At 33.9% G+C, this 15,579-nt stretch overlaps 8 non-coding genes across 8 annotated transcripts; all 8 read right to left on the minus strand.

Moving 5' to 3' along the window:
* Positions 1 to 1,321: 1,321 nt before the first annotated feature.
* Positions 1,322 to 1,403, minus strand: TRNAL-AAG (transfer RNA leucine (anticodon AAG)). The gene has a single exon. It is a non-coding gene; the product is annotated as a tRNA-Leu (tRNA).
* A 231-nt stretch (positions 1,404 to 1,634) lies between these two features.
* On the minus strand, positions 1,635 to 1,716 carry TRNAL-UAG (transfer RNA leucine (anticodon UAG)). Its single transcript has one exon. It is a non-coding gene; the product is annotated as a tRNA-Leu (tRNA).
* A 2,310-nt stretch (positions 1,717 to 4,026) lies between these two features.
* On the minus strand, positions 4,027 to 4,108 carry TRNAL-AAG (transfer RNA leucine (anticodon AAG)). The gene has a single exon. It is a non-coding gene; the product is annotated as a tRNA-Leu (tRNA).
* Positions 4,109 to 5,377: 1,269 nt separating this feature from the next.
* TRNAL-AAG (transfer RNA leucine (anticodon AAG)) lies at positions 5,378 to 5,459 on the minus strand. Its single transcript has one exon. It is a non-coding gene; the product is annotated as a tRNA-Leu (tRNA).
* A 4,283-nt stretch (positions 5,460 to 9,742) lies between these two features.
* TRNAL-UAG (transfer RNA leucine (anticodon UAG)) lies at positions 9,743 to 9,824 on the minus strand. The gene has a single exon. It is a non-coding gene; the product is annotated as a tRNA-Leu (tRNA).
* Positions 9,825 to 10,771: 947 nt separating this feature from the next.
* On the minus strand, positions 10,772 to 10,853 carry TRNAL-AAG (transfer RNA leucine (anticodon AAG)). The gene has a single exon. It is a non-coding gene; the product is annotated as a tRNA-Leu (tRNA).
* Positions 10,854 to 12,574: 1,721 nt separating this feature from the next.
* Positions 12,575 to 12,656, minus strand: TRNAL-AAG (transfer RNA leucine (anticodon AAG)). Its single transcript has one exon. It is a non-coding gene; the product is annotated as a tRNA-Leu (tRNA).
* Positions 12,657 to 15,268: 2,612 nt separating this feature from the next.
* On the minus strand, positions 15,269 to 15,350 carry TRNAL-AAG (transfer RNA leucine (anticodon AAG)). Its single transcript has one exon. It is a non-coding gene; the product is annotated as a tRNA-Leu (tRNA).
* Between the last annotated feature and the right edge of the window lie 229 nt (positions 15,351 to 15,579).

Raw genomic sequence — 15,579 nt, forward strand, 5'->3', positions numbered from 1 at the left:
AACCCACGCCTCCGAAGAGACTGGAGCCTTAATCCAGCGCCTTAGACCGCTCGGCCATGCTACCTAATGCATCATTAAAAGAGCTTCCTTAGAGTAAGTTTAGTGTATCTGACTACATTTTAAACTTGTGCATTGTGGAAAATGGATAGGTCTCTAAACAAAAAGGAAAAAGCAATGATTCTATCTTTTGTCTTTTCCAAAAAAGCAAAGCACGCACTCATACAAAAATATGCTAATTTTTCTATTAGCAAAATCATAAATATAAGCTGAAAAAGTTTTCAAAACCTCAATATGTTGGCAGCAGTGGGATTTGAACCCACGCCTCCAAAGAGACTGAAGCCTAAATCCAGCGCCTTAGACCACTTGGCCATGCTACCTTAAACAGCATGGTTAATTAAGCTTCCTTAGAGAAAGTGAAGTACATTTGACAACATTTAAAATTAGTACATTTTGGAAAATGGGCATGTCTCTAAACATTAGGCAAAAACAAAGATTCTATCAACGGTCTTTATCTTAACTGAAAACTGCTAAATCATACAAATACAAAAGAAGATTATATCACATGCTAATTTGCATGCTAGCAAAATCATAAGAATAAGTACAAAAACATTTCAAGATCTCATTATACTGGCAGCAGTGAGATTAAAGCATATGCTAATTTTGCATGTTAGCATAATTATAAGAATGAGATAAAAAGGTTTAAAAGAACTCATACTAGTGGCAGCAGTGGGATTTGAACTCACAAGTCTGTTGGAATATGGGTAAGTCTCTTAACAATAGGAAAAATCAAAGATTCTTTCACCTGTCTCTTCCTAAACAGAAATTAACACACTCATGAAAATACAAAATCATAAGAATTAGATCAAAGGGTTCTCAAAACCTCATAATAATGGCAGCAGTGGGATTTGAATGGGCATGTCTCTAAACATTAGAAAAAAGCAAGGATTCTTTCAACAGTCTTTATCTGAACTGAAAACTGGAAAATCATGCAAATACAAAAGAAGATTAAATCACATGCTAATTTGCATGTTAGCAAAATCATAAGAATAAGTACAAAAACATTTCAAGATCTCATAATACTGGCAGCAGCAGTGGGTTTAAAGCATATGCTAATTTTGCATGTTAGCATAATTATAAGAATAAGATAAAAAGGTTTAAAAGAACTCATACTAGTGGCATTTGAACCCACAAGTCTGTTAAAATTTAGGTAAGTCTCTAAACTAAAGTCTAAAACTGTCTTTTCCAAAACAGAAATGCACACACTCATGGAAATACAAAATCCTCAGAATTAGATCAAAGGGTTCTCAAAACCTCATAATACTGGCAGCAGTGGGATTTGAACCCACGCCTCCAAAGAGACTGGAGCCTTAATCCAGCGCCTTAGACCGCTCGGCCATGCTACCTAATGCATCATTAAAAGAGCTTCCTGAGAGTAAGTTTAGTGTATCTGACTACATTTTAAACTTGTGCATTGTGGAAAATGGATAGGTCTCTAAACAAAAAGGAAAAAGCAATGATTCTATCTTTTGTCTTTTCCAAAAAAGCAAAGCACGCACTCATACAAAAATATGCTAATTTTTCTATTAGCAAAATCATAAATATAAGCTGAAAAGGTTTTCAAAACCTCAATATGTTGGCAGCAGTGGGATTTGAACCCACACCTCCAAAGAGACTGGAGCCTAAATCCAGCGCCTTAGACCACTCGGCCATGCTACCTTAAACAGCATGGTTAATTAAGCTTCCTTAGAGAAAGTGAAGTACATTTGACAACATTTAAAATTAGTACATTTTGGAAAATGGGCATGTCTCTAAACATTAGGCAAAAACAAAGATTCTATCAACAGTCTTTATCTTAACTGAAAACTGCTAAATCATACAAATACAAAAGAAGATTATATCACATGCTAATTTGCATGCTAGCAAAATCATAAGAATAAGTACAAAAACATTTCAAGATCTCATAATACTGGCAGCAGTGAGATTAAAGCATATGCTAATTTTGCATGTTAGCATAATTATAAGAATGAGATAAAAAGGTTTAAAAGAACTCATACTAGTGGCAGCAGTGGGATTTGAACTCACAAGTCTGTTGGAATATGGGTATGTCTCTTAACAATAGGAAAAATCAATGATTCTTTCAACTGTCTTTTCCTAAACAGAAATTAACACACTCATGAAAATACAAAATCATAAGAATTAGATCAAAGGGTTCTCAAAACCTCATAATAATGGCAGCAGTGGGATTTGAATGGGCATGTCTCTAAACATTAGAAAAAAGCAAGGATTCTTTCAACAGTCTTTATCTGAACTGAAAACTGGAAAATCATGCAAATACAAAAGAAGATTAAATCACATGCTAATTTGCATGTTAGCAAAATCATAAGAATAAGTACAAAAACATTTCAAGATCTCATAATACTGGCAGCAGCAGTGGGTTTAAAGCATATGCTAATTTTGCATGTTAGCATAATTATAAGAATAAGATAAAAAGGTTTAAAAGAACTCATACTAGTGGCATTTGAACCCACAAGTCTGTTAAAATTTAGGTAAGTCTCTAAACAATAGGAACAATCAATGATTCTTTCAACTGTCTTTTCCAAAACAGAAATGCACACACTCATGGAAATACAAAATACTCAGAATTAGATCAAAGGGTTCTCAAAACCTCATAATACTAGCAGCAGCGGGATTTGAACCCACGCCTCCGAAGAGACTGGAGCCTTAATCCAGCGCCTTAGACCGCTCGGCCATGCTACCTAATGCATCATTAAAAGAGCTTCCTTAGAGTAAGTTTAGTGTATCTGACTACATTTTAAACTTGTGCATTGTGGAAAATGGATAGGTCTCTAAACAAAAAGGAAAAAGCAATGATTCTATCTTTTGTCTTTTCCAAAAAAGCAAAGCACGCACTCATACAAAAATATGCTAATTTTTCTATTAGCAAAATCATAAATATAAGCTGAAAAAGTTTTCAAAACCTCAATATGTTGGCAGCAGTGGGATTTGAACCCACGCCTCCCAAGAGACTGAAGCCTAAATCCAGCGCCTTAGACCACTTGGCCATGCTACCTTAAACAGCATGGTTACTTAAGCTTCCTTAGAGAAAGTGAAGTACATTTGACAACATTTAAAATTAGTACATTTTGGAAAATGGGCATGTCTCTAAACATTAGGCAAAAACAAAGATTCTATCAACGGTCTTTATCTTAACTGAAAACTGCTAAATCATACAAATACAAAAGAAGATTATATCACATGCTAATTTGCATGCTAGCAAAATCATAAGAATAAGTACAAAAACATTTCAAGATCTCATTATACTGGCAGCAGTGAGATTAAAGCATATGCTAATTTTGCATGTTAGCATAATTATAAGAATGAGATAAAAAGGTTTAAAAGAACTCATACTAGTGGCAGCAGTGGGATTTGAACTCACAAGTCTGTTGGAATATGGGTAAGTCTCTTAACAATAGGAAAAATCAAAGATTCTTTCACCTGTCTCTTCCTAAACAGAAATTAACACACTCATGAAAATACAAAATCATAAGAATTAGATCAAAGGGTTCTCAAAACCTCATAATAATGGCAGCAGTGGGATTTGAATGGGCATGTCTCTAAACATTAGAAAAAAGCAAGGATTCTTTCAACAGTCTTTATCTGAACTGAAAACTGGAAAATCATGCAAATACAAAAGAAGATTAAATCACATGCTAATTTGCATGTTAGCAAAATCATAAGAATAAGTACAAAAACATTTCAAGATCTCATAATACTGGCAGCAGTGGGTTTAAAGCATATGCTAATTTTGCATGTTAGCATAATTATAAGAATAAGATAAAAAGGTTTAAAAGAACTCATACTAGTGGCATTTGAACCCACAAGTCTGTTAAAATTTAGGTAAGTCTCTAAACAATAGGAACAATCAATGATTCTTTCAACTGTCTTTTCCAAAACAGAAATGCACACACTCATGGAAATACAAAATACTCAGAATTAGATCAAAGGGTTCTCAAAACCTCATAATACTGGCAGCAGTGGGATTTGAACCCACGCCTCCGAAGAGACTGGAGCCTTAATCCAGCGCCTTAGACCGCTCGGCCATGCTACCTAATGCATCATTAAAAGAGCTTCCTTAGAATAAGTTTAGTGTATCTGACTACATTTTAAACTTGTGCATTGTGGAAAATGGATAGGTCTCTAAACAAAAAGGAAAAAGCAATGATTCTATCTTTTGTCTTTTCCAAAAAAGCAAAGCACGCACTCATACAAAAATATGCTAATTTTTCTATTAGCAAAATCATAAATTTAAGCTGAAAAGGTTTTCCAAACCTCAATATGTTGGCAGCAGTGGGATTTGAACCCACGCCTCCAAAGAGACTGAAGCCTAAATCCAGCGCCTTAGACCACTCGGCCATGCTACCTTAAACAGCATGGTTAATTAAGCTTCCTTAGAGAAAGTGAAGTACATTTGACAACATTTAAAATTAGTACATTTTGGAAAATGGGCATGTCTCTAAACATTAGGCAAAAACAAAGATTCTATCAACGGTCTTTATCTTAACTGAAAACTGCTAAATCATACAAATACAAAAGAAGATTATATCACATGCTAATTTGCATGCTAGCAAAATCATAAGAATAAGTACAAAAACATTTCAAGATCTCATTATACTGGCAGCAGTGAGATTAAAGCATATGCTAATTTTGCATGTTAGCATAATTATAAGAATGAGATAAAAAGGTTTAAAAGAACTCATACTAGTGGCAGCAGTGGGATTTGAACTCACAAGTCTGTTGGAATATGGGTAAGACTCTTAACAATAGGAAAAATCAATGATTCTTTCAACTGTCTTTTCCTAAACAGAAATTAACACACTCATGAAAATACAAAATCATAAGAATTAGATCAAAGGGTTCTCAAAACCTCATAATAATGGCAGCAGTGGGATTTGAATGGGCATGTCTCTAAACATTAGAAAAAAGCAAGGATTCTTTCAACAGTCTTTATCTGAACTGAAAACTGGAAAATCATGCAAATACAAAAGAAGATTAAATCACATGCTAATGTGCATGTTAGCAAAATCATAAGAATAAGTACAAAAACATTTCAAGAACTCATAATACTGGCAGCAGTGGGTTTAAAGCATATGCTAATTTTGCATGTTAGCATAATTATAAGAATAAGATAAAAAGGTTTAAAAGAACTCATACTAGTGGCATTTGAAACCACAAGTCTGTTAAAATTTAGGTAAGTCTCTAAACAATAGGAACAATCAATGATTCTTTCAACTGTCTTTTCCAAAACAGAAATGCACACACTCATGGAAATACAAAATACTCAGAATTAGATCAAAGGGTTCTCAAAACCTCATAATACTGGCAGCAGTGGGATTTGAACCCACGCCTCCGAAGAGACTGGAGCCTTAATCCAGCGCCTTAAACCGCTCGGCCATGCTACCTAATGCATCATTAAAAGAGCTTCCTTAGAGTAAGTTTAGTGTATCTGACTACATTTTAAACTTGTGCATTGTGGAAAATGGATAGGTCTCTAAACAAAAAGGAAAAAGCAATGATTCTATCTTTTGTCTTTTCCAAAAAAGCAAAGCACGCACTCATACAAAAATATGCTAATTTTTTCTATTAGCAAAATCATAAATATAAGCTGAAAAGGTTTTCAAAACCTCAATATGTTGGCAGCAGTGGGATTTGAACCCACGTCTCCAAAGAGACTGAAGCCTAAATCCAGCGCCTTAGACCACTCGGCCATGCTACCTTAAACAGCATGGTTAGTTAAGCTTCCTTAGAGAAAGTGAAATACATTTGACAACATTTAAAATTAGTACATTTTGGAAAATGGGCATGTCTCTAAACATTAGGCAAAAACAAAGATTCTATCAACGGTCTTTATCTTAACTGAAAACTGCTAAATCATACAAATACAAAAGAAGATTATATCACATGCTAATTTGCATGCTAGCAAAATCATAAGAATAAGTACAAAAACATTTCAAGATCTCATTATACTGGCAGCAGTGAGATTAAAGCATATGCTAATTTTGCATGTTAGCATAATTATAAGAATGAGATAAAAAGGTTTAAAAGAACTCATACTAGTGGCATTTGAACTCACAAGTCTGTTGGAATATGGGTAAGTCTCTTAACAATAGGAAAAATCAGAGATTCTTTCAATTGTCTCTTCCTAAACAGAAATTAACACACTCATGAAAATACAAAATCATAAGAATTAGATCAAAGGGTTCTCAAAACCTCATAATAATGGCAGCAGTGGGATTTGAATGGGCATGTCTCTAAACATTAGAAAAAAGCAAGGATTCTTTCAACAGTCTTTATCTGAACTGAAAACTGGAAAATCATGCAAATACAAAAGAAGATTAAATCACATGCTAATTTGCATGTTAGCAAAATCATAAGAATAAGTACAAAAACATTTCAAGATCTCATAATACTGGCAGCAGTGGGTTTAAAGCATATGCTAATTTTGCATGTTAGCATAATTATAAGAATAAGATAAAAAGGTTTAAAAGAACTCATACTAGTGGCATTTGAACCCACAAGTCTGTTAAAATTTAGGTAAGTCTCTAAACAATAGGAACAATCAATGATTCTTTCAACTGTCTTTTCCAAAACAGAAATGCACACACTCATGGAAATACAAAATACTCAGAATTAGATCAAAGGGTTCTCAAAACCTCATAATACTAGCAGCAGCGGGATTTGAACCCACGCCTCCGAAGAGACTGGAGCCTTAATCCAGCGCCTTAGACCGCTCGGCCATGCTACCTAATGCATCATTAAAAGAGCTTCCTTAGAGTAAGTTTAGTGTATCTGACTACATTTTAAACTTGTGCATTGTGGAAAATGGATAGGTCTCTAAACAAAAAGGAAAAAGCAATGATTCTATCTTTTGTCTTTTCCAAAAAAGCAAAGCTCGCACTCATACAAAAATATGCTAATTTTTCTATTAGCAAAATCATTAATATAAGCTGAAAAAGTTTTCAAAACCTCAATATGTTGGCAGCAGTGGGATTTGAACCCACGCCTCCAAAGAGACTGAAGCCTAAATCCAGCGCCTTAGACCACTTGGCCATGCTACCTTAAACAGCATGGTTAATTAAGCTTCCTTAGAGAAAGTGAAGTACATTTGACAACATTTAAAATTAGTACATTTTGGAAAATGGGCATGTCTCTAAACATTAGGCAAAAACAAAGATTCTATCAACGGTCTTTATCTTAACTGAAAACTGCTAAATCATATAAATACAAAAGAAGATTATATCACATGCTAATTTGCATGCTAGCAAAATCATAAGAATAAGTACAAAAACATTTCAAGATCTCATTATACTGGCAGCAGTGAGATTAAAGCATATGCTAATTTTGCATGTTAGCATAATTATAAGAATGAGATAAAAAGGTTTAAAAGAACTCATACTAGTGGCAGCAGTGGGATTTGAACTCACAAGTCTGTTGGAATATGGGTAAGTCTCTTAACAATAGGAAAAATCAAAGATTCTTTCACCTGTCTCTTCCTAAACAGAAATTAACACACTCATGAAAATACAAAATCATAAGAATTAGATCAAAGGGTTCTCAAAACCTCATAATAATGGCAGCAGTGGGATTTGAATGGGCATGTCTCTAAACATTAGAAAAAAGCAAGGATTCTTTCAACAGTCTTTATCTGAACTGAAAACAGTCTTTATCTGAACTGAAAACTGGAAAATCATGCAAATACAAAAGAAGATTTAATCACATGCTAATTTGCATGTTAGCAAAATCATAAGAATAAGTACAAAAACATTTCAAGATCTCATAATACTGGCAGCAGTGGGTTTAAAGCATATGCTAATTTTGCATGTTAGCATAATTATAAGAATAAGATAAAAAGGTTTAAAAGAACTCATACTAGTGGCATTTGAACCCACAAGTCTGTTAAAATTTAGGTAAGTCTCTAAACAATAGGAACAATCAATGATTCTTTCAACTGTCTTTTCCAAAACAGAAATGCACACACTCATGGAAATACAAAATACTCAGAATTAGATCAAAGGGTTCTCAAAACCTCATAATACTAGCAGCAGCGGGATTTGAACCCACGCCTCCGAAGAGACTGGAGCCTTAATCCAGCGCCTTAGACCGCTCGGCCATGCTACCTAATGCATCATTAAAAGAGCTTCCTTAGAGTAAGTTTAGTGTATCTGACTACATTTTAAACTTGTGCATTGTGGAAAATGGATAGGTCTCTAAACAAAAAGGAAAAAGCAATGATTCTATCTTTTGTCTTTTCCAAAAAAGCAAAGCACGCACTCATACAAAAATATGCTAATTTTTCTATTAGCAAAATCATAAATATAAGCTGAAAAAGTTTTCAAAACCTCAATATGTTGGCAGCAGTGGGATTTGAACCCACGCCTCCAAAGAGACTGAAGCCTAAATCCAGCGCCTTAGACCACTTGGCCATGCTACCTTAAACAGCATGGTTACTTAAGCTTCCTTAGAGAAAGTGAAGTACATTTGACAACATTTAAAATTAGTACATTTTGGAAAATGGGCATGTCTCTAAACATTAGGCAAAAACAAAGATTCTATCAACGGTCTTTATCTTAACTGAAAACTGCTAAATCATACAAATACAAAAGAAGATTATATCACATGCTAATTTGCATGCTAGCAAAATCATAAGAATAAGTACAAAAACATTTCAAGATCTCATTATACTGGCAGCAGTGAGATTAAAGCATATGCTAATTTTGCATGTTAGCATAATTATAAGAATGAGATAAAAAGGTTTAAAAGAACTCATACTAGTGGCAGCAGTGGGATTTGAACTCACAAGTCTGTTGGAATATGGGTAAGTCTCTTAACAATAGGAAAAATCAAAGATTCTTTCACCTGTCTCTTCCTAAACAGAAATTAACACACTCATGAAAATACAAAATCATAAGAATTAGATCAAAGGGTTCTCAAAACCTCATAATAATGGCAGCAGTGGGATTTGAATGGGCATGTCTCTAAACATTAGAAAAAAGCAAGGATTCTTTCAACAGTCTTTATCTGAACTGAAAACTGGAAAATCATGCAAATACAAAAGAAGATTAAATCACATGCTAATTTGCATGTTAGCAAAATCATAAGAATAAGTACAAAAACATTTCAAGATCTCATAATACTGGCAGCAGTGGGTTTAAAGCATATGCTAATTTTGCATGTTAGCATAATTATAAGAATAAGATAAAAAGGTTTAAAAGAACTCATACTAGTGGCATTTGAACCCACAAGTCTGTTAAAATTTAGGTAAGTCTCTAAACTAAAGTCTAAAACTGTCTTTTCCAAAACAGAAATGCACACACTCATGGAAATACAAAATCCTCAGAATTAGATCAAAGGGTTCTCAAAACCTCATAATACTGGCAGCAGTGGGATTTGAACCCACGCCTCCAAAGAGACTGGAGCCTTAATCCACCGCCTTAGACCGCTCGGCCATGCTACCTAATGCATCATTAAAAGAGCTTCCTGAGAGTAAGTTTAGTGTATCTGACTACATTTTAAACTTGTGCATTGTGGAAAATGGATAGGTCTCTAAACAAAAAGGAAAAAGCAATGATTCTATCTTTTGTCTTTTCCAAAAAAGCAAAGCACGCACTCATACAAAAATATGCTAATTTTTCTATTAGCAAAATCATAAATATAAGCTGAAAAGGTTTTCAAAACCTCAATATGTTGGCAGCAGTGGGATTTGAACCCACGCCTCCAAAGAGACTGGAGCCTAAATCCAGCGCCTTAGACCACTCGGCCATGCTACCTTAAACAGCATGGTTAATTAAGCTTCCTTAGAGAAAGTGAAGTACATTTGACAACATTTAAAATTAGTACATTTTGGAAAATGGGCATGTCTCTAAACATTAGGCAAAAACAAAGATTCTATCAACGGTCTTTATCTTAACTGAAAACTGCTAAATCATACAAATACAAAAGAAGATTATATCACATGCTAATTTGCATGCTAGCAAAATCATAAGAATAAGTACAAAAACATTTCAAGATCTCATAATACTGGCAGCAGTGAGATTAAAGCATATGCTAATTTTGCATGTTAGCATAATTATAAGAATGAGATAAAAAGGTTTAAAAGAACTCATACTAGTGGCATTTGAACTCACAAGTCTGTTGGAATATGGGTAAGTCTCTTAACAATAGGAAAAATCAATGATTCTTTCAACTGTCTTTTCCTAAACAGAAATTAACACACTCATGAAAATACAAAATCATAAGAATTAGATCAAAGGGTTCTCAAAACCTCATAATAATGGCAGCAGTGGGATTTGAATGGGCATGTCTCTAAACATTAGAAAAAAGCAAGGATTCTTTCAACAGTCTTTATCTGAACTGAAAACTGGAAAATCATGCAAATACAAAAGAAGATTAAATCACATGCTAATTTGCATGTTAGCAAAATCATAAGAATAAGTACAAAAACATTTCAAGATCTCATAATACTGGCAGCAGTGGGTTTAAAGCATATGCTAATTTTGCATGTTAGCATAATTATAAGAATAAGATAAAAAGGTTTAAAAGAACTCATACTAGTGGCATTTGAACCCACAAGTCTGTTAAAATTTAGGTAAGTCTCTAAACAATAGGAACAATCAATGATTCTTTCAACTGTCTTTTCCAAAACAGAAATGCACACACTCATGGAAATACAAAATACTCAGAATTAGATCAAAGGGTTCTCAAAACCTCATAATACTGGCAGCAGTGGGATTTGAACCCACGCCTCCGAAGAGACTGGAGCCTTAATCCAGCGCCTTAGACCGCTCGGCCATGCTACCTAATGCATCATTAAAAGAGCTTCCTTAGAATAAGTTTAGTGTATCTGACTACATTTTAAACTTGTGCATTGTGGAAAATGGATAGGTCTCTAAACAAAAAGGAAAAAGCAATGATTCTATCTTTTGTCTTTTCCAAAAAAGCAAAGCACGCACTCATACAAAAATATGCTAATTTTTCTATTAGCAAAATCATAAATATAAGCTGAAAAGGTTTTCAAAACCTCAATATGTTGGCAGCAGTGGGATTTGAACCCACGCCTCCAAAGAGACTGAAGCCTAAATCCAGCGCCTTAGACCACTCGGCCATGCTACCTTAAACAGCATGGTTAATTAAGCTTCCTTAGAGAAAGTGAAGTACATTTGACAACATTTAAAATTAGTACATTTTGGAAAATGGGCATGTCTCTAAACATTAGGCAAAAACAAAGATTCTATCAACGGTCTTTATCTTAACTGAAAACTGCTAAATCATACAAATACAAAAGAAGATTATATCACATGCTAATTTGCATGCTAGCAAAATCATAAGAATAAGTACAAAAACATTTCAAGATCTCATTATACTGGCAGCAGTGAGATTAAAGCATATGCTAATTTTGCATGTTAGCATAATTATAAGAATGAGATAAAAAGGTTTAAAAGAACTCATACTAGTGGCAGCAGTGGGATTTGAACTCACAAGTCTGTTGGTATATGGGTAAGTCTCTTAACAATAGGAAAAATCAATGATTCTTTCAACTGTCTTTTCCTAAACAGAAATTAACACACTCATGAAAATACAAAATCATAAGAATTAGATCAAAGGGTTCTCAAAACCTCATAATAATGGCAGCAGTGGGATTTGAATGGGCATGTCTCTAAACATTAGAAAAAAGCAAGGATTCTTTCAACAGTCTTTATCTGAACTGAAAACTGGAAAATCATGCAAATACAAAAGAAGATTAAATCACACGCTAATTTGCATGTTAGCAAAATCATAAGAATAAGTACAAAAACATTTCAAGATCTCATAATACTGGCAGCAGTGGGTTTAAAGCATATGCTAATTTTGCATGTTAGCATAATTATAAGAATAAGATAAAAAGGTTTAAAAGAACTCATACTAGTGGCATTTGAAACCACAAGTCTGTTAAAATTTAGGTAAGTCTCTAAACAATAGGAACAATCAATGATTCTTTCAACTGTCTTTTCCAAAACAGAAATGCACACACTCATGAAAATACAAAATCATAAGAATTAGATCAAAGGGTTCTCAAAACCTCATAATAATGGCAGCAGTGGGATTTGAATGGGCATGTCTCTAAACATTAGAAAAAAGCAAGGATTCTTTCAACAGTCTTTATCTGAACTGAAAACTGGAAAATCATGCAAATACAAAAGAAGATTAAATCACACGCTAATTTGCATGTTAGCAAAATCATAAGAATAAGTACAAAAACATTTCAAGATCTCATTATACTGGCAGCAGTGAGATTAAAGCATATGCTAATTTTGCATGTTAGCATAATTATAAGAATGAGATAAAAAGGTTTAAAAGAACTCATACTAGTGGCAGCAGTGGGATTTGAACTCACAAGTCTGTTGGTATATGGGTAAGTCTCTTAACAATAGGAAAAATCAATGATTCTTTCAACAGTCTTTTCCTAAACAGAAATTAACACACTCATGAAAATACAAAATCATAAGAATTAGATCAAAGGGTTCTCAAAACCTCATAATACTGGCAGCAGTGGGATTTGAACCCACGCCTCCGAAGAGACTGGAGCCTTAATCCAGCGCCTTAAACCGCTCGGCCATGCTACCTAATGCATCATTAAAAGAGCTTCCTTAGAGTAAGTTTAGTGTATCTGACTACATTTTAAACTTGTGCATTGTGGAAAATGGATAGGTCTCTAAACAAAAAGGAAAAAGCAATGATTCTATCTTTTGTCTTTTCCAAAAAAGCAAAGCACGCACTCATACAAAAATATGCTAATTTTTCTATTAGCAAAATCATAAATATAAGCTGGAAAGGTTTTCAAAACCTCAATATGTTGGCAGCAGTGGGATTTGAACCCACGCCTCCAAAGAGACTGAAGCCTAAATCCAGCGCCTTAGACCACTCGGCCATGCTACCTTAAACAGCATGGTTAATTAAGCTTCCTTAGAGAAAGTGAAGTACATTTGACAACATTTAAAATTAGTACATTTTGGAAAATGGGCATGTCTCTAAACATTAGGCAAAAACAAAGATTCTATCAACGGTCTTTATCTTAACTGAAAACTGCTAAATCATACAAATACAAAAGAAGATTATATCACATGCTAATTTGCATGCTAGCAAAATCATAAGAATAAGTACAAAAACATTTCAAGATCTCATTATACTGGCAGCAGTGAGATTAAAGCATATGCTAATTTTGCATGTTAGCATAATTATAAGAATGAGATAAAAAGGTTTAAAAGAACTCATACTAGTGGCATTTGAACTCACAAGTCTGTTGGAATATGGGTACGTCTCTTAACAATAGGAAAAATCAATGATTCTTTCAACTGTCTTTTCCTAAACAGAAATTAACACACTCATGAAAATACAAAATCATAAGAATTAGATCAAAGGGTTCTCAAAACCTCATAATAATGGCAGCAGTGGGATTTGAATGGGCATGTCTCTAAACATTAGAAAAAAGCAAGGATTCTTTCAACAGTCTTTATCTGAACTGAAAACTGCAAAATCATGCAAATACAAAAGAAGATTAAATCACATGCTAATTTGCATGTTAGCAAAATCATAAGAATAAGTACAAAAACATTTCAAGATCTCATAATACTGGCAGCAGTGGGTTTAAAGCATATGCTAATTTTGCATGTTAGCATAATTATAAGAATAAGATAAAAAGGTTTAAAAGAACTCATACTAGTGGCATTTGAACCCACAAGTCTGTTAAAATTTAGGTAAGTCTCTAAACAATAGGAACAATCAATGATTCTTTCAACCGTCTTTTCCAAAACAAAAATGCACACACTCATGGAAATACAAAATACTCAGAATTAGATCAAAGGGTTCTCAAAACCTCATAATACTGGCAGCAGTGGGATTTTAACCCACACCTCCGAAGAGACTGGAGCCTTCATCCAGCGACTTAGACCGCTCGGCCATGCTACCTAATGCATCATTAAAAGAGCTTCCTTAGAGTAAGTTTAGTGTATCTGACTACATTTTAAACTTGTGCATTGTGGAAAATGGATAGGTCTCTAAACAAAAAGGAAAAAGCAATGATTCTATCTTTTGTCTTTTCCAAAAAAGCAAAGCACGGACTCATACAAAAATATGCTAATTTTTTCTATTAGCAAAATCATAAATATAAGCTGAAAAGGTTTTCAAAACCTCAATATGTTGGCAGCAGTGGGATTTGAACCCACGTCTCCAAAGAGACTGTAGCCTAAATCCAGCGCCTTAGACCACTCGGCCATGCTACCTTAAACAGCATGGTTAATTAAGCTTCCTTAGAGAAAGTGAAGTACATTTGACAACATTTAAAATTAGTACATTTTGGAAAATGGGCATGTCTCTAAACATTAGGCAAAAACAAAGATTCTATCAACGGTCTTTATCTTAACTGAAAACTGCTAAATCATACAAATACAAAAGAAGATTATATCACATGCTAATTTGCATGCTAGCAAAATCATAAGAATAAGTACAAAAACATTTCAAGATCTCATTATACTGGCAGCAGTGAGATTAAAGCATATGCTAATTTTGCATGTTAGCATAATTATAAGAATGAGATAAAAAGGTTTAAAAGAACTCATACTAGTGGCAGCAGTGGGATTTGAACTCACAAGTCTGTTGGTATATGGGTAAGTCTCTTAACAATAGGAAAAATCAATGATTCTTTCAACTGTCTTTTCCTAAACAGAAATTAACACACTCATGAAAATACAAAATCATAAGAATTAGATCAAATGGTTCTCAAAACCTCATAATAATGGCAGCAGTGGGATTTGAATGGGCATGTCTCTAAACATTAGAAAAAAGCAAGGATTCTTTCAACAGTCTTTATCTGAACTGAAAACTGGAAAATCATGCAAATACAAAAGAAGATTAAATAACACGCTAATTTGCATGTTAGCAAAATCATAAGAATAAGTACAAAAACATTTCAAGATCTCATAATACTGGCAGCAGTGGGTTTAAAGCATATGCTAATTTTGCATGTTAGCATAATTATAAGAATAAGATAAAAAGGTTTAAAAGAACTCATACTAGTGGCATTTGAAACCACAAGTCTGTTAAAATTTAGGTAAGTCTCTAAACAATAGGAACAATCAATGATTCTTTCAACTGTCTTTTCCAAAACAGAAATGCACACACTCATGGAAATACAAAATACTCAGAATTAGATCAAAGGGTTCTCAAAACCTCATAATACTGGCAGCAGTGGGATTTGAACCCACGCCTCCGAAGAGACTGGAGCCTTAATCCAGCGCCTTAAACCGCTCGGCCATGCTACCTAATGCATCATTAAAAGAGCTTCCTTAGAGTAAGTTTAGTGTATCTGACTACATTTTAAACTTGTGCATTGTGGAAAATGGATAGGTCTCTAAACAAAAAGGAAAAAGCAATGATTCTATCTTTTGTCTTTTCCAAAAAAGCAAAGCACGCACTCATACAAAAATATGCTAATTTTTCTATTAGCAAAATCATAAATATAAGCTGGAAAGGTTTTCAAAACCTCAATAT

Source organism: Ranitomeya variabilis, chromosome 5 (assembly GCF_051348905.1).
Source record: "Ranitomeya variabilis isolate aRanVar5 chromosome 5, aRanVar5.hap1, whole genome shotgun sequence".
Classification (NCBI taxonomy): domain Eukaryota; kingdom Metazoa; phylum Chordata; class Amphibia; order Anura; family Dendrobatidae; genus Ranitomeya; species Ranitomeya variabilis.